At 40.2% G+C, this 20,350-nt stretch overlaps 1 protein-coding gene across 1 annotated transcript in view; it reads left to right on the top strand.

The window, feature by feature from the left end:
- Positions 1-20,350, top strand: part of nrxn1a (neurexin 1a) — a 1,764,001-nt gene that overhangs the window by 951,199 nt on the left and 792,452 nt on the right. The window lies entirely within an intron of this gene.

Raw genomic sequence — 20,350 nt, 5'->3', positions numbered from 1 at the left:
ACCTGAACTTCTGTCCCTCTCTCTACAACTGGAAACTTGATATCGTCTTCGGGAGACTACACTTCGTGCAGATCAGAAAGAACACCTCCTCCTTGCTGATTATCAGCACTGGCACACCTCAAGAATGTGTGCTTAGCCCACTGCTCTACTCTCTCTACACCCAAGGCTGTGTGGCTAAGCATAACTCAAATGCCCAACTACAAATTTGCCGAAGGCACAGCTGCTGTTAGCAGAATTCCAGATGCTGATGAGGAGACATACAGGAGCAAAAGAGATCAGCTGATTGAGTAGTGTTGCAGCAACAATGTCAGTAAGACCAAGGAATTGAAACACACACCTGTCCTCATCGAGGGATCAGAAGTGGAAAGGATGAGCAGTTTCAAGTTCCTGGGTTTCACTATCTCTGATGATCTATCCTGGGCTGGACATATTGATGCAATTACAAAGAAAACAATAATTGGCTATATTTCATTAGGAGTTCGAAGAGAATTGGTATTTCACAAAAGACACCTGCAAATTGCTACAGAAGTACCATGGAGTGGATTCAAATTGGTTGCATCACTGCTGGGTATGGAGGAGCCACTAGAATCAACTGAAAAAAGCTACCGAGAATCGTAAACTAAGCCAGCTTTGGCATGAGCATTAACATGAGATTAACATCCCCAGCATCCAGGATACCTTCAATAGGTGACGCTTCACAAAGATGGTATGCATCATTCAGGATCCTCATCACCCAGGACATGTCCCCTTCTCATTGCTCTGATCAGGGAGAAGGTACAGGAGCCTGAAGACACCCACTCAACATTTCAGGAACAGCTCCTATCCCTGTGTCTTTGGATTTCTGAATGGAACCTGAACACACTTCCTCAGTATTTTCCTCCCTCTCTTTTTGCTCTACTTATTTAATTTATGCTTATATATACTTATTGTAATTTTAGTTTTTGTTTTTATTGCATTGTACTGCTGCCGCAAAACAGAAAATTCCACGACATGTGCCAGTGATGTTAAACCTGATGCTGATTCTGAGTGCTGTTCATTGCTAGGTATGTCAAAAAATGTCAAAACATAGAGGGTGTAGGAAAGTTTGATTAGAAAAATACCATGGAGAGAGACCAGTGTTTTAAATACTGGGAAAAATTATGTTGTTATAATTCAAGAAGGATGTTCCCAAGGAGATATGATAGAGGCATTCAAAATTAGGAAATGTTTTACAGTGGCAAAAACAGTGGAAATTAAAGGTAATGTCATAGATTTTCATGATTGGTGAAAGGAGCAGGTGACATTTGCTACTGCCGCAAATTTCAGTTATAGACACCAGTGAATTGATGTTAGATGTTTGGTTGGTGAGTGATTTGATCCAGTAGTGGGGATGGATAAGTAACTGGGTTCTCAGGTGACTGATCCAGATGGGGGCAGTTATTGTTTAATGGATAATGATTCAGCTGACAGAGGTTGGTGCCCACTGGCAAGGAATGGGCAACGGCGGAGACTGGAAATGCTGTTTATAAGTCTGAAGTTTGGAATGTGGGTAGAGGGAGAATATCAAGGACTTCAAGGTTGGTGAACTGTGTGCTACGCACATGGAGATCAAAGGGCAGAATAGTTAGGTGTGGGAGATTCCTGGGGTGATTGAAGTTTAATGACAATAGAAATTCGACTGTAAGTATGTCATGTGGTCCTTTATGCTTCAGCAAGATCATGACTGGTCAAATTGAGGGCTAACCGTCACTTACTTGCCTCATGTCGTTAACCTTGATTCCCCTGATGTAACTAAATCTGTCCACCATGTATATGCTTTGTGAGTCAGCTTTCAAGGTTCTCTGAGAACAACAATTTCAAAGATTTATGACCTTTGAGAGAATATCTCTTTCTTAAATGGGAATCCCTAATTCTGACTCGAAGACCATGTCTGTAGCTAAAAAGTACAAAGATACCTGTCATGGCCTTAGCAGTCTCCTCTTTTGCCATTCTCAATAACATGGATTACATTCCATCAGGTCCTGGGAACTTATTCACCTTAATATGCTATAAGAGACCCAACATCTCATCCTCCTTGATATCAACATGCGCTAGAATATCAGCATACACCTCACTGATCTCGCTGTCTTCCATCTCCTTCGTCTTGCTGAAGATAATTGAAAACTGCCCTGCATTGAATCTAATGATTCTTCACCAAACTTCATGAAAATTGTTCTGACAAAATTAATAGCCAAATCAAAGCAAAAATAATGTCTTTTGTGGTAAGTCTGAACGTTTGCACATTAAGTCTACCCCATCACTATGTGAACAAAAATAGATGCTCGATGGAATGAAAAGGGCAAGCAAAACTTAAGATAACAGATGAGCCTGAAGTTCAGGACAACCTCATTGTCCCAAGATCTTTTATGGCTCAGATTTCCATTGTATAATCACAAAAAAATGTCATTTCAACTGAATAATAAAAAGAAAGTAAATAAAGTAACAATTGATGATGGTTGACTCAGGGTGTTACCTATATGAATGTATGACTGCCTGCAATAATGTTCTGGGACTGACATCAGAATCAGACCTGACTTAGCAGTTTGTTTTGCAGTAGCAGTACAAAGTAAAGACATAAAATAACTATAGATTGCAAAAATAAATAAATAGTACAAAAGGTTTAATAAGGCAGTGTTTGTGGGTTGGTAGAGGGATAGAAGCTGTTCCTGAATCATTGATTCTGGGTCTTCAGGTTCCTGTACCTGTTCCCTGATGGTAATAATGAGACATAATTGACCTTCAAAAACAACAAGTTCTCCTTTGTGTGAGTTTTGACTCTAGTCTTCTAAGCATTTTTCCTTTGATATCTATTAACCTCACCACTAGTTCAGGAATCTGAAATAACATCACAGACATTACTCATTTCATATAATTCACAGAATGTTATTGTAATCTCAGTGACCTAATGCTCTTCAATATAAAATTTTCTTTCTATAGCATATATATTTTCTTAATGTTTTGGAATTTAAAAATATGGTATTTTGTTTTTTTTTATCTTGACTCAAATTTGCTGAGAGTAGTTCTGAACATTTGTGGTGAGACTTTAGAAATTTGCTCATCACAAATCTTTTTTATTTTTGTAAGCTGATAATAATCAGTATCTTCATGTCCAACTTTTATAATTATTGAAACACATTCTTTCGCATCCTGTGCTGTTTCACACTAAAAAATGTGGCAAATCTGAGGTTGGCAGAGAGGTGCCAGTGATTATCTTTATTAGAAGCTCCCTGTCATAACTCAGTTTGATAATGTGCTGTTGGTACTCTGTTCAGCAGCAGGATTTACCAGATCTAGGTGACCAGTAGCCACTGGCTGATCAGCTTTCTGCTGTACATGAGTAGAGGCTGGAGTCCTATACTATTGGAAGGTTAGGTTGGAGAACAGGTAGTGATGGTTTCAAACCTAACAATAGTGGGAAGGAGAAAGGCATCACAGCCCAGCACTGATGGGAGAGGAATGCTGGTCAGGATTAATGGATCCTAGCACCAATGACTGAGTGGGTGTGAATTCAGGAAACTGCAATGCTAGTAAATGAATGCTTGACTTGAGGAGTTTGTGTAAGCTCAGCGATGATGGGTGGTCAATTGAGAGTGTGTCATGTTCAGAGTGATTCCAATTCTGATGGGTGGGTTATGATTATGTAAATTAGAAGCAGAATTAGGACACCCAATCCCACTCTGCTACTAAACAAGATCATTGCTGGTCTGATTGTATCCTCAACTCTACCTCCTTTTTATCTTTGATAACCTTTCATGTCTTGTTTGCTAAATGTCTATCTATCTTTGCAATAAAAGTGTTCAACCTCTGCTTCCCCAGCCCTTTGAGAAAGGGTTCACTTCATTTTTGTATTAAATAAGTGACCTCTGATTCAAGATCCTATAAAAAGAAACATTCCTTTCCACATCAAACTACTACTATTTGTCTTAATTCTAATGAATATCAGCTAAGTCTGTGTATAAATCACTCATAGTTACATCTTCTCAAAGGATGGACTTCCATGATCATTTCCAGGAGGACATATTCCAGGTACTAGTTGAGTAAACCTACTCTGAATCATTTCTCACAATTGTGGGGGAAGAGAGATTGGGAGCTTGGGGCTCAAACCAGGAGTTTATAATTTGGCAGATCTGGAAGTCTGAACCTGGATCGTAGAGAAGTGATGGCTGGGGCAGCATGGCAATCATGGAGTGGGAGTATTATCTCACTGCCAGAATGAGACCTGAAAGATGAAATGGCACCTGACAATGTTACCTTACAGGGGACTAAGCTGCCTGATCATTTCCAGGAATGCATACTGCAAGTTTCTTCAGCACTCCAGATGGGATATAATAGTGAAAATTACATTATCGTGTGATTTCATGACAGATGATTTATAGGATAATATGATTCTTCACGAATTTCTCAATGTGCATTCCACTCTCTGATTTGACTTGCTGCACGACTCACTTCTTGAAGTACTTAAAAACATGGTATATTCGGCATCAAAAATGAGCCAATTAGCTTGCTAAGTCAGCATTGACAATTAATCGTTATTTGCTTTAATACTGCATAAATGTCTCTATCTTTATTCTTCCCTTGTTACCATCAACTCCTTCCAGATTCTACCACTCACCTGCACAGTGTGGATAATTTACAGAGGCTAATTAATCTACAGACCCACAGCACTTTGGGATGTGATATGAAACTAGAGCACCAGAGGAAACTCATGCATTCCTGGGAAGAACACGTAAGCTCCACATTGACAATGCTGGAGTTCAGGACTGAAACTGGGATTGCTGGAGCTATATGAGCACAGTATACCAGCTGCACTGCTGTGTTGCTCAACTCTGTAAGACTACAAGTTGTGTTCAATTGTAGAAAAAGATTTATTGAAGCTATTTTAAACCATCAACCTACTTGCATATAGACTCAGTGGCCACTTTATTAGGTACATCTGTATACCTGTTCATTAATGCAATTACCGAATCAGCCAATCATGTGGCAGTAACTCAATGCACAGAAGCATGCAGACATGGTCAAAATGTTCATTCGTAGTTCAGGCCAAACATTAGAATGGGGAAGAAATGTAACTGAAGTGACTGACTGTGGAATGATTGTTAGTGCCTGATGGAGTGGTTTGAGTATCTCAGAAACAGATCTCTTGGGGTTTTCATAGACATCAGTCTCTAGAGTTTACAGAGAATGGTGTGAAAAAAAATGCACTGAGTGTCAGTTCTGTGGGAGAAAATGCCTTGTTAATGAGAGAGGTCAGAGGAGAATGGCTAGACTGGTTCAAGATGATAGGAAGGCAACAATAACTCAAATAACCACACGTTTCAACAGCTGTGTGCAGAAGAGCATCTCTGAATGCATAAAGTGTCAAACATTGAAGTAGATGGGCTAAGCAGCAGAAGACATGAACATACACTCTGTGGCCACTTAATTAGGTATCTCCTGTACCTAACAAAATGGCCACTGAGTGTAAGATTGAAGTAATACTTTATTTGTAAGCATTTTGAAATTAATTATGCAGTATTTTGGCTGCAAACAAATTTAAACAATGTTTTCCAACTTTCTGAAGTGATGCAAATGTGGATGCATCCCATAAACAGATTGCTACCATTGTGTGAATTGTTAGACATGAGCTTTGTCAGTTCATCCAGCAATGAAGCATGACCCTCCTCCCTCTCTTCACCTGCCTCAGCTCCCCACCATCTGGCATCTAAGCAATAGCAAAGCCCCCAGCCTTCTGTCACAGCGGCAAGGGAGACCAACAGCTCACTGTTTCAATGTTACAGTCTGAAGTATCACTTTTATTTTAAGTTGATCAACTTGACAATAAGCAGCAAACACTCTCACACCACGAAAAGAGAGCATGATTGCTCGAGGGCAGAGGCCTCTGACAACTGCACCCACTGTCTTGATGATCTGATCTCCCACGATGCTTCAGCAGGGAAATGGGTCCACAGAGCTGCACAAGTCTGGAGACATCAGAAACGCCGCTCGGAGAGGCTCCAAGAGCGGGAACCCACCACCGTGAAGAATCGCAGCTGTAGCTCCGACAGGACCCCAGCCGCCTTCAAAAGGAAAGAAGAGGCATTAGAATGAAGAATTTAAACTGTTTCGCAGAAGGACTTGGAGAAGTTGCCCTCTGTTGCCCTTTTTATCACCTCCCTTTTTTTCAACTGCAGAAGATTTGACTTCAAAAAAAAAATTGATGTTAATTTTATAACTTTGGGAAAAATCTGCACACTAGCAGCAGAAACCAGAAATCTATGTATATGCGGAATATGATCCATTTAAAATAATTTACGGAGAAGTCACATTTGTAGATATGAACCTGTTATGGAAAAATACATTATGAAGTTAACAGATCACTCCTCGTTCTACTTAGAATCTTTAATTGATCAGAGGATTGGAATACTCCTCACTGGTGAGCCGAAAAGGCTTAGCCATTGATTGCATTCAAAATGGGGATTGACATACTTTTGCCTGTTAAAAAAAAATCATGGGAACAGAGCAGAAAAGAGTGAAAACCTGTCTCATTGTCAGCAAGACCAAAGATCTGATTATTGAACACAGGAGGAGGAAACTGGAGGTTCATGAACCAGTTCTCATCAGAGGTGGAAAGGGTCGGTAACTTTAAATTCCTTGGTGTTATCATTTCAAGAGGACCTCGCCTTGGCCCAGCACACAAATGCAATTACGAAGAAAGTGCAGCATTGCTGCTACTTCCTTGTGAAAATTCAGCATGTCATCTGTAATTTTAACCAACTTCTATAGATGTATGATGGAGGGTATATTGACTGGCTGTATTACAGCCTGGTATGGAAACGTCCATGCCCTTGAGTGGAAAATCCTACAGAAATGTACTGGATACAGCCCAGTCCATTACCGGTAAAGACCTCCCCACCTTGAACACATCTGCATGCAGCATTGTCACAGGAAAGCAGGATCCATCATCAGCCCCCCCCCCCACCACCTAGATTATGCTTTTTTTTCTCACTGCTGCCATCAAGAAGTAGCAACAGGAGCCTCAGGGCTCACACCACCAGGTTTGCAAACAGTTATTACCCCTCAACCAACAGGATCCTCAACCATCAGGATCACTCAACTTCACTTGCCCATCACTGAACTGTTCCCACAACCTGTAATCTCACTTTCAAGGACTCTTAGTCTCATGTTCTCAATATTTATTGCTTATTATGATTATTATTATTATTAGTATTCCCTTTTCTTTCTTTTCAAATTTGCACGGTTTGTTGTCTTTTGCACTCTGGTTGGTTGCCCTGTTGGTGTGATCTCTCAATAATTCCATCATGCCTATTAGATTTATTAAGTATTTCTGCAAGAAAGTGAATTTCAGGATTGTATATGGTGATATATATGTACCTTGATAATAAATTTACTTTGATCTTTGAACACAACCATCAGGCTTCTGAATCAGAGTGGATAACTTCACTACCCCAATACTGAACTGATTCTACAACTTATGGACTCACCTACAAGGACTCTACAACTCATATTCTCAATATTATTTATTTATTTGTTTGGTTGGTTATTTATCTATTCTGATTATTTTGTTTTTCTTTCTGTATTTACATAATTTGTTGTCTTTTGCACATTGGTTGTTTGTTCATTTTTATGTGTAGTTCTTCATTGATTATGTTGTGTTTCATTCTACCTGCTATGAATACCTGAAAGAAAATAAATCTCATGGTAGCACATGATGCCATATATGTACTTTGATAATACATTTACTTCAAACTTTGAACAAAAGTGGTGGTTGCAATAGAAGACCAGCTATGAGGTTGGCCTATTTCTGCTTCTCTTCCTTAAATTGTCAGTCAGTGCAGGAAAAAAAGTTGGAGAAAGCCTGTTTTTCCAATATTTTATTGCACCTGAAGACAAGAGACATAGGAACAGAATTAGGCCGTTTGGCCCATCATGTCTGCTCCATGAAAACTTATCTGGGAATAGTGTCAGATTATTATTTGCAGAATCTAATAGCTCAAGACTTCACTCTTAATTTTTTTGTTTTGACAGTTATTTGTTATTAAAGTATGTTAACTTCTTAAATACTTCTATTAGGAATTAAGCTGCAGAGAGAAAAAAACAGGAAAATAATATTTTGATTTGATATAACAATTGGATTATCTATAACCTAAATGCAAAATTTATTTATCTGGATGGCATTATTACCCTCTGACCAGCTTTTCTTGAAATAATTTTGCTAGCAAATGGAATTTATAGCTGCTAATATATTGCTGTTCTAATACTGCAATACTACCAGTCAAACGGTAGCACACAACACTCGGCTAGTTTACACCTAGTCAGTTTCTTTCCCACAGTACTGTCTAAGATCAGTTTCATTCTCAATGCTGTGAGAAGTCTACAGCATTTCTTTATAGCAACACACATCAAAGTTGCTGGTGAACACAGCAGGCCAGGCAGCATCTGTAGGAAGAGGTGCAGTCGACGTTTCAGGCCGAGACCCTTCGTCAGGACTAACTTAAGGAAGAATGAGTAAGGGATTTGAAAGTTGGAGGGGGAGGGGGAGATCCAAAATGATAGGAGAAGACAGGAGGGGGAGGGATAGAGCCAAGAGCTGGACAGGTGATAGGCAAAAGGGGATACGAGAGGATCATGGGACAGGAGGTCCGGGAAGAAAGACAAGGGGAGGGGGGACCCAGAGGATGGGCGAGAGGTATATTCAGAGGGACAGAGGGAGAAAAAGGAGAGTGAGAGAAAGAATGTGTGCATAAAAATAAGTAACAGATGGGGTATGAGGGGGAGGTGGGGCCTTAGCGGAAGTTAGAGAAGTCGATGTTCATGCCATCAGGTTGGAGGCTACCCAGACGGAATATAAGGTGTTGTTCCTCCAACCTGAGTATGGCTTCATCTTTACAGTAGAGGAGGCCGTGGATAGACATGTCAGAATGGGAATGGGATGTGGAATTAAAATGTATGGCCACTGGGAGATCCTGCTTTCTCTGGCGGACAGAGCGTAGATGTTCAGCAAAGCGGTCTCCCAGTCTGCGTCGGGTCTCACCAATATATAAAAGGCCACATCGGGAGCACCGGACGCAGTATATCACCCCAGTCGACTCACAGGTGAAGTGTTGCCTCACCTGGAAGGACTGTTTGGGGCCCTGAATGGTGGTAAGGGAGGAAGTGTAAGGGCGTGTGTAGCACTTGTTCCACTTACACGGATAAGTGCCAGGAGGGAGATCAATGGGGAAGGATGGGGGGGACGAATGGACAAGGGAGTTGCGTAGGGAGCGATCCCTGCGGAATGCAGAGAGAAGGGGGGAGGGAAAGATGTGCTTAGTGGTGGGATCCCGTTGGAGGTGGCGGAAGTTACGGAGAATAATATGTTGGACCCGGAGGCTGGTGGGGTGGTAGGTGAGGACCAGGGGAACCCTATTCCTAGTGGGGTGGCGGGAGGATGGAGTGAGAGCAGATGTACGTGAAATGGAGGAGATGCGTTTAAGAGCAGAGTTGATAGTGGAGGAAGGGAAGCCCCTTTCTTTAAAAAAGGAAGACATCTCCCTCATCCTAGAATGAAAAGCCTCATCCTGAGAGCAGATGCGGCGGAGACGGAGGAATTGCAAGAAGGGGATGGCGTTTTTGCAAGAGACAGGGTGAGAAGAGGAATAGTCCAGATAGCTGTGAGAGTCAGTAGGCTTATAGTAGACATCAGTGGATAAGCTGTCTCCAGAGACAGAGACAGAAAGATCTAGAAAGGGGAGGGAGGTGTCGGAAATGGACCAGGTAAACTTGAGGGCAGGGTGAAAGTTGGAGGCAAAGTTAATAAAGTCAACGAGTTCTGCATGCGTGCAGGAAGCAGCGACAATGCAGTCATCGATGTAGCGAAGGAAAAGTGGGGGACAGATACCAGAATATCAACCGTCTCGACTTCACCGCACCTTGTCCCCATTCCAACCTCACTCCTTTGGAACGCTCTGCTCTCCACTCCCTCCACACTAATCCTAACCTTATTATTAAACCCGCCGATAAGGGAGGTGCTGTTGTAGTCTGGCGTACTGACCTCTACCTTGCCGAGGCACAGCGACAACTCGCGGATACCTCCTCTTATTTACCCCTCAATCGTGACCCCACTAAGGAGCACCAGGCCATTGTCTCCCACACCATCACCGACTTTATCCGCTCAGGGGATCTCCCATCCACTGCTACCAACCTTATAGTTCCCACACCCCGCACTTCCCGTTTCTACCTTCTACCCAAGATCCACAAACCTGCCTGTCCTGGCTGACCTATTGTCTCAGCTTGCTCCTGCCCCACCGAACTCGTTTCTGCATACCTCGACACGGTTTTATCACCCCTTGGTCAATCCCTTCCGACCTATGTTCGTGACACTTCTCACGCTCTTAAACTTTTTGATGATTTTAAGTTCCCTGGCCCCCACCGCTTTATTTTCACCATGGATGTCCAGTCCTTATATACTTCCATCCCCCATCAGGAAGGTCTTAAAGCTCTACACTTCTTTTTGGATTCCAGACCTAATCAGTTCCCCTCTACCACCACTCTGCTCCGTCTAGCGGAATTAGTCTAGGCACATGATCAATGCCTCTCATCATCTTGTACTCCTCTATCAGGTCACCTCTCATCCTCTGTCACTGCAAGGAGAAAAGTCCGAGTTCACTCTCAACCTATTCTCATAAGGCATGCTCCCCAATCCAGGCAACATCCTTGTAAATCTCCTTCGCACCATTTCTATGGTTTCCACATTCTTCCTGTAGTGAGGTGACCAGAACTGAGCACAGGACTCCAAGTGGGGTCTGACCAGGGTCCTATATAGCTGCATCATTACTTCTCGGCTCTTAAACTCAATCCCACAATTGATGAAGGCCAATGCACCGTATGCCTTCTTAGCCACAGTCATTGGCATTTCCTAATTACTTGTTTCAGTTAAAGATCAAAAGGATTTTTTTATATGCATTATTTTTTGTCGGTGTTGTCAATTAAGCCAGCTTTTGTTTGTTCTTTGAGATGGTCGTGGTGAGTCATCGGATGGAGGTCACTGTATTGGGTACAGCTTTCCAGATATAGACCCATTAACAATGAAAGAATGGCACACTAATTCCTGGTCAGAATACTGTGCAATTTGAAGTTGAATCTGCAAGTAGTAGTGTTTCTGTGCATCTGTGCATCTGCTGATAGGAGATGATGTTAGAGTACCCGCTGTGAGAATCTGCATTTTGTACACATTGTACTGATCATACTGGAGGAAAAAGTGCCTATCAAGCAGAATGGTTTAGAACTTTGAAGAGCCATGCTCATTCAAGTAAGTGAAAAGTATTCCATCACATTCTTGATCTGTGCCTTGTGGAAAGACTCTCCAGTATCAAAGGTTGAGTCCCTCATTGCCAAATACTCAGCCTCTGACTGAAGACAAAGGAGCAGGATTATGCTATTCAGCCCATGAAGACTGCTCTGTCATTCTATCATGGCTCATTTATTATCTCCCTCAACCCCATTCACCTACCTGCTCTCTGTAACATTTAACACCCTTACCAGTCAAGAACCTATCAACCTCTGCTTTAAATATCACCAATAACTTGGCCTCCATAGCTGTTCATGGCAATGAATTCCACAGATTCACCACACTCTGACTCTGATTTATTGTTGTACCTACACAATGAGTGGCTGTTCCAGTTGAGTTTCTGACCTTGGGATATTGATGTGGGCTCAGCATTGCTCAAATAGTTGATTGTTGGACCCTTTTTCTTGTTAACAATGGTCATTCCCTGGCACTTTCATGTCACAAATATTGTTTTTGCCTTTTATTTGTCTATGTTTGAATGTTTTCTTGGATATTGAGGCATCTCTGCATAGACCACTTTATTGACTAAGGAATTAATAATGTACTCACACATTGTGCAATTATTTTCCACAAACAATTTTATAAAAGATCAGTGATGAAGTAGGAGAACATGTTAGGCTTAGGAAACTACCTGAGGAATTCTTGTATTGATGTCCTGGGGTTTGAATGATTAATCTTTAACAACTATGAATATCTTCTTTTGTGAGAGTATGTTTACTTCTTGTCCATTGATGTCTGATTTATCAGGGCTTAATGCCACTCTTGGTTAAACATCAGGGATAGTTATTCTCACCCTACTTCTGAAATTGAGCTCTTCGATTCGTGCTTGGACCAATATTTTCATACTGGCTGGAACCAAGTGTCTTTTGGTGAAACCCAAAGCAGGCATTGTTGAGTTAGCAAGCAGAGAGTGATTGAAAAGCTTTGCTGGAAAAAAGAAATAGAAACAGACAACGCAGGAGGTACCCTGCAGATCAGGCGGTAGGTGTTGAAACTTGGAATTATCATTACAGATTGATGACTATTCATCAGAACTGGAGAAATAAGAAAGCAAGTGTGTTTTGTGTATAGACAACAAAGAAAGATGCACAGAACAAAGGAAACCCAGCAGAATCAGAGTGACACAAATGCTATTGGAACTGTCTGTTCTTGAATATAACCTGGAGGAACACAAGCCAAATTGCTCCAAGCTACCACTTCATAATTATGTACTATTTCACTTACATTTGAGGTTTGCTTTTTAATCATCACTGATTCTCAGTGTTTCTTTTCTGATTATAGTAGATGATACCATACAGTGCTGCTAGAAAGTTTGTGAACCCTGACGAATGTTCTCTGTTTCTGCATAAATATGACCCAAATTGTGATCAGATCTTCTTGTAACTCCTAAAACAAGATAAAGAGAACCCAATTAAGTAAATAACACAAAACATTATACTTATTCATTGATTTATTGAGAAAAATGATCCAATATTACATGTATTCTTTGGAAAAAGTAAATGAACCTTTACTTTCAGTAACTGGTGTGACCCCTTTGTACAGCAATAACTTTCAACGAAACTTTTCCAGTAGCAGTCGATCAGTCCTGCACATCAGCTTGGAGGAATTTTAGACTATTCCTCCTTACAAAACTGCTTCAACTCTGAGATGTCGGTGGGCTTCCTTGCATAAACTGCTTGATTCAGGTCCTTCCACAACATTTCTATAGGATTAAGGTCAGAACTTTGATGGCCAATACAGAACACAAATGTACTTCTTTTTAAACCATGATGTTATTGATTTACTCTTGTCTTTCGGATCATTGTCTTGTTGCATTATCCAACTTCTATCAAGCCTCAGATAATGGACTGTTACCCTGTCATTCTCCTGAAAAAATAGTTTTGATACAATTTTGAATTCAATGTTCCCCCAGTGATTGCAAGCTGTCCAGGCCCTGAGGCAGCAAAAGAGCACCAAAGCATCATTCTCCATTCACCATGCTTTACAGTTGGGATGAGGTTTTGGTATTGCTGTGCAGTGCCCTTTTTCCTCCAAACATAGCAGTGTGTGTTTCTGTCAAGTTCAACTTTTGACTCACCTGACCACAGAACATTGTCCCAGAAGCATTGTGGAACAGTCAGGAGGTCTTTTGCAAACATAAGATGTACAGCAATGTTTTTTTTTTTGGAGACCAGTGGTTTCCTCCATGGTATCCTTCCATGAACTCCATTCTTGCTCAGTGTTTTTCAATAGTGGACACATGAACAGAGACTTCAGCAAGTTCTAGAGATTTCTGCAGGTCTTTTGCTGTTACCCTTGGGTTCTTTTTCACCACCTTCAGCATTGCACATTGTGTTCTTTGGAGGACCCCCACTCCTAGGGAGAGTAGCAACAGACTGATTTTCCTCCATTTGTAGACAATTTCTCTCAATGTGGACTGATGGACACTCAGGGCTTTAGAAATTCTTTTGTAGCCTTTATGCAGCTTCATGCATCTCTACAATTCTTAGAAGCATAGAAACATAGAAAACATACAGCACAATACAGCCCTTCGGCCCACAAAGCTGTGCCAAACATGTCTGTACCTTAGAACCACCTAGGCTTACCCATAGCCCTCTATTCTTCTAAGCTCCATGTAGCCATCCAGGAGTCTCTTAATCGACCCTATTGTTTCCGCCTCCACCACCGCCGGCAGCCCATTCCACGCACTCACCGCCCTCTGTGTAAAAAACTTACCCCTGACATCTCCTCTGTATCTACTTACAAGCACCTTAAAACTATGCCCTCTCATGCTAACCATTTCAGTCCTGGGGAAACGCCTCTGACTATCCACACAGTCAGTGCCTCTCATTATCTTGTACACCTCTATCAAGTCACCTCTCATCTTCCATCACTCCAAGAAGAAAAGGCTGAGTTCACTCAACCTATTCTCATAAGGCATGCTCCCCAATCCAGGCAACATCCTTGTAAATCTTCTCTGCACCCTTTCTATGGTTTCCACATCCTTCCAACAGTGAGGTGACCAGAACTGAGCACAGTACTCCAAATGGGGTCTGACCAGGGTCCTATATAGCTGCAACATTACCTCTTGGCTCTTAAACTCAATCCCACGATTGATGAAGGCCAATGCACTGTATGCCTTCTTAACCATAGAGTCAACCTGTGTAGCAGCTTTGAGTGTCCTATGGACTCGGACCCCAAGATCCCTCTGATCCTCCACACTGCCAAGAGTCTTACCATTAATACTATATTCTGCCATCATATTTGACCTGCCAAAATGAACCACTTCACACTTATCTGAGTTGAACTCCATCTGCCACTTCTCAGCCCAGTTTTGCATCTTATCAATGTCCTGTTGTAACCTCTGACAGCCCTCCACACTATCCACAACACCCCCAACCTTTGTGTCATCAGCAGATTTAGTAACCTATCCCTTTGTAGGAGGCCACTCCGGTGAATGATATCTGTTATGTGTCAAGTAGGATACCGTGCACAATTCTGATTTGATGGAGACAGACGTGAGCATACGGAGGAACATCTGGAGAAACTTCTGAAATGCCCACTTTGCTGCCGCTGCTACTGTGTGGTCCAGAATCTCTGGAGGAGAATGCCCTGAATCCTCGGCTTTGCTTGTTTCGGCGGCTGGGGCATGGTCGAAGGCGCTCAGCAGAGGATGGCGCTCGAGAGGCTGTATCGGGGGGGCTGGTCGGAGGCTCGAAGTTTTCGGACAGATGGACTCAGTATCGGCTGTGTTCAGGTGCTTCCAATGCATCTGCAGTTGTTGGTGCCTGGAGGTTTATGGCAGGGAGTTTCTCATTTTTGCCACCTGCTATCGGGGACTATCGGGAGCCGATCGGGACCTTGAGACTTTTTTTTTAACCATGTCCATGGTCTGCTCTTTATCAAATTATGGTATTGCTTTGCACTGCTGTAACTATATGTTATAATTATGTGGTTTTGTCAATGTTAGTCTTTGGTTTGTCCTGTTTTTCTGTGATAACACTGGAGGAACATTGTATCATTTCTTAATGCATGCATACATTCCTAAATGACAATAAACTGAGTGTCCTCATAATCTAATCTAATAATCTAATCCACTTCCTCATCCAGGTCATTTATAAAAATCCCAAAGAGTAAGGGGTCACAGAACAGATCCCTGAGGTACACCACTGGTCTCTGTTCTCCATGCAGAATATGATCCATCTTCAACCACTCTTTGCCTTCTGTGGGCAAGCCAGTTCTGGATCCACAAAGTAATGTCCCCTTGGATCCCATGCCTCCTTACTTTCTCAATAAGCCTTGCATGGGGTACCTTACCAAATGCCTTGCTAAAATCCATATACACCACATCTATGGCTCTACCTTTATCAATGTGCTTAGTCACATCCTCAAAAAATTCAATCAGGCTCGTAAGGCACGACCTGCCTTTGACAAAGCCATGCTGACTATTCCTATTCTAAAGTCCTCAGAAAGTTGTTTTGATCAAGTCATGGTGCATATAACAGATCATTCTTGAGAAGAGTAGGTTCTGTCAATATTCTGACTTTGTGTGTCTTTTTTATAGGGCAGGGCACCCCTAGAACCCGCATCTCTGATCTCATCTCATTGATTGGAAAATCTGACTCCAAATAGCTTTTGTAGCAGACATTAACCCAGAGATTCACATACCCTTTCCAACAAACACACATAATATTGGATCATTTTTCTCAATAAATAAATGAACAAGTGTATTTTTTTTTGCTATTTGTTTAATTGGGTTCTCTTTATCTAGTTTTAGGACTTGCGTGAAGATCTAATCACATTTTAGGTCATACTTATGCAGAAATAGAGAAAATTCTACAGAGTTCACAAAGTTTCTATCACCACTGTATCTGCCTTCTTCTGAATGTTTGTTAATCATAACTGATCTGTCTGATGGAGGAAGGCGAAGAAAGCAGAAAGGTGAATTTAATAAAACATGCGGGATCTGTGAGATGCAGAATCTAACTATGTCTGAAAATCTGAAGTATTGGTAATGCTGGAAACGTTTCACATATCTGAAATATAAATGTGAACAACTTACCCGTGTATTCTGTAAGGTTTGGGGACTTGGTGATTTTGATATCTTTGTCTCTGTGAAAGTTATCTAGTAGAAAGTTGTATGAACTATAATTCAATCATCTGATCATTGCATAAATCTAGAGTACATTTTTGAGAGTACTTGAACCATAATTGCATTATTGTAACCATGACTGTCAATTTATAGGTAGAATGGTATGTCAACATTTTATTCATGTATTTATTTCTAAACGTGTTTCTGTTACATTTAGAAAATCATAACCATTCCTTTCAGCCAACCAGTCAAATTTGCAAGTGATTTAATTGTAGGGTCAAGTAATTTCATTCAGTAAAAACAAATAATTCTTCCAGTCAACGCATCATAATACTGGAAAATTTATTTTTCCCCAGCATTCTAACAATCAGAGATAATGTTGGTATTCAAAAATTTCATTCCAAGTATTGCAGTATTCAACAAAGTTAATGGTGATAAAAGGTGAATAGAAGATACTTTATTCTTTAGATTTTTAGTGTTAATTCCTTATATCAACACCAAAATAAGTTAATATATAGTCTGGATTTCTACAATAAATTTACTTCTGTGATATTTAGCTTAAATTGCTATTTTGAAGTCACAGTCCAGTCTTACTTTCTACATTTCTATCTAATACATAACACAGACACTGGCATGTTGAAACATTTTTATTTGTAAAGTGAAAAGCTTTTTGATGTAATGTGAATTTATTGTTGCACAAATTTAGTGGTAAATAGGACTATTTTCTGTGTATTAATGAATAGTAAGATCAATTTGTGAAATATTTTTCATGTTATATTCGCTTTATTGATTGTTCTAATTTTGTTAAGTTTTCTGAGACAATATGGTAAGTCATGAATGGGCACAATTTTATACAAAACACATTGCTCTTTAGCTTTAAAATGAAATGAGATTGAAGAAGAAATTCGGAGACCTTTGCCTTTAACCTTTATCTGCTTTCAGCGATTAACATAGTGCTAGATTACTGGGTGCACACACACTTCTGCATGAATATGTTTTTGATTGAAACAAACTGTGAGACAGTTACATTCCCTGAGACTTGTTAACCAGAGAGCGCCAGGTGCATGATGTCCTCATTATCTCAGCAGAGAAGAATGAAGAGACCTTACAGAGTGATCTAAATGAAGTGCAGCAGTTTAGTAACTTATATTAATTTGGTATTCAGCAGCCGGTGATATTGATTCTTAAGCATTTCTTGTTGAATTAAAAAAAAACTTCATTAGTTATTCAGTTATACTTCACTACAACAAATGGATGTTATCTGAGAGGACCACAAACCATGTTGCACTGCACTACTACCTCACAATTATGCATAAGATCGTTTACCTTAGAAATTTAGTTTTAACCATACTCAATATTTCTCAGTCCATGCTAATTGTCATGCATAATCTCTAAACTTCCTTCACCTATCTTTGTTTCATAGTTTTTTGTACTTTATAAACAGGCTTCATTTTTGGTCTAGCACATTTTATTAGGAATTGTGATATCTATCGCCTGGAATATATAATTTTCAAAATTTTGGGTTATTCATTGCTGAGGCCCACTGTATTTGATGCACTTAATGTCACTAATCTGTAGGCTGCCTGTTTAAGTATATTATTAATGTGGTAGTGTGCTGCAAGGAATGAAAGTTTTGTTTGAGAGTATGGCACTATAGTATTCAGATACAGCAAGGCACAATGTATTGTATATTATTAACTAGGACCCATGCACTGACAGGCCTTTATTGTGGAGGATTGGGACTTTAAAGTAAAATAATTGAAGGATTGCAATCAGCTGCTGTGGATCATTGGAGAAGGAGGCAAGAGATTGGGGAGAAGGTGAGCTAAGAGACCAGCAAACAGTTTGAGAACTCAGACCTGGAGTTCAACTCTAGACTCAGGCTAATACATTATTAGGTGGTCCAGGGTAGGGATCAGGCAGAAGTTTGGTATTGCAATTAAGCATGAACTGATGTGATGGAAAGCAAAAAATAGGAAGAGTAGGTAAGGGTATATTATTAAACTACTTGATATATCTGTGGCACAGAATGCTATGCCCAGGATGCACAATGAATATTGCTATAGCAGATCTCTTAAGCATTGTGATGAAAAAGTGTTTTACTATGTCAGAGTGTCATCCCAATAGAGTGCCTCTCAAGGGAAAATGACTTTCTTGTGACTGTACCAAAAAAAAGGCACAAATTGGTAAATTGGATCAATAAATTGGTAAATTGCTTTATTATTGTCACATGTACTGAGGTTCAGTGGAAATCCTGTCTTGCATACCATCCATATAGATCAGTTCATTGCAGCACTGCACTGAGGTAGTAATACAAGATAAAACAGTAGCAGAATGCAGAATAAAGTGTTACAGTACAGAGAAAGTCCAGTGCATGTAGACAGTAAGATATAATGTCACAGCAGTCCTTGAATCTGCTGATACGTGCTTTGAGGCGTTTGTATCTTTTGCTCAATGAGAGGGGCGAGAGGAGAGAATATCTGTGGTGGGTGGGCAAAGAACTGTAGACAGAGTCCATAGAGGGGAGGCTGGTTTCTGTGATATGCAGAGCTCTGTCTACAACTCTCTGCAGTTTCTTATAGTCATGGACAGAGTAGTTGCCACACTAAAATGTGATTCATCTGGAAAGGATAAGTTTGATCAAGGTCAAAAGGATATGCCAAATTTCATTAGTCTACACGGTACCAATGTGAACAGCTCTCATTAAACTATATTAAATTCATGTATGCCATTCCTCCAGCCTTATTTAATTTTCCTGGTGGTTTTTAAGGTGATATCAGATGCATCTGTCAATTATCTGAAAGCTGTGTTTACCAACATTTTTTAAAAAACTGAAATTTCTTACAATTTTTGCTAAAATAGTGCAAACTTAAACCATAACTTATCAAATCAATATACAGGGATATTGTGTAGGATAATAATGGAAATGATGTGTTAGAAACAGTTATTGGTGCCCTTGAAGCTGTGCTTTATGGGAATAAATAAAGATATTTATTTTACAGTCAGCTATCATTGCACCACTTCCATATATTGCCCTCGGAAATGGAATTTCATTATTTGAATGATTCTATCACTTGGCCAGACAAGATTTTTCAATGAAATATTAATTATGTAGCTATTTTGGTACCTGAATAACTCTTACAAAGAATAAAACATTTTAACACATGTTTTCATATTCATGTTTCAGAAAACTAGAGTAGAATTTCCCTGTTTTTTTCTCTGTCTGGTAGATTTGTACACTATATTTATCAGAGCACAGTTTAGGACCTATATACATTTCTGGTCACTGTACTACAGATATGAAATTTTTGCAGAGAAACCATGTTATTCCCAAGACTAGGTAATTGCAGCTAATGGGAAAGATTGGATAAGCTAGAGTTAGTATGTGTTTCTTTGAAACAGACAAGGTGGAAGGAAGAGGTAACCAAGGTGTATGGAATTAAAGGGAGCCTAGTTAAAATAGAAAGGAATCAGAATTAGATTTATTATCTCTATGACATGAAATTTGTTGTTTTGTGATAGGAGTACAGTGCAAGACCAAAAAAAAACTACTACAATTTACAATAAATAAATGAATAGTGCAAAAGCAGAATACCCTTATCAAATTGGTCAAAGTGGCAATGATTTAGAGACATTAGTAGAAAATTTTAAAGGATGATTTTTTTTCACCTGTAAAGATGGTGAAGGCAAAAACACTTGTCATATTGGAAATCCATTTGATGAGCTGTTGTCTTTAAGTGTACACACCTTGTATTGGAAGGTGTGAGTATGCTCAGTCGCTCAGATGGACACTTTGGATCATAGGCCTCCAACTCTTGTCAGAACCTTCTATGATTCTGAAATATTATGATTGCTTTTTGACTTATGATGACTCATTGAGAAGGGTATGGCACAAGACCACACATTATTATGGATAAAGTAAGCTTCGGTGAGTT

The sequence above is a fragment of the Mobula birostris genome, chromosome 8 (genome assembly GCF_030028105.1).
Source record: "Mobula birostris isolate sMobBir1 chromosome 8, sMobBir1.hap1, whole genome shotgun sequence".
Lineage (NCBI taxonomy): Eukaryota > Metazoa > Chordata > Chondrichthyes > Myliobatiformes > Myliobatidae > Mobula > Mobula birostris.
Note: the sequence above shows the minus strand (reverse complement) of the source record. Positions and strands in the feature narration are given on the sequence as shown.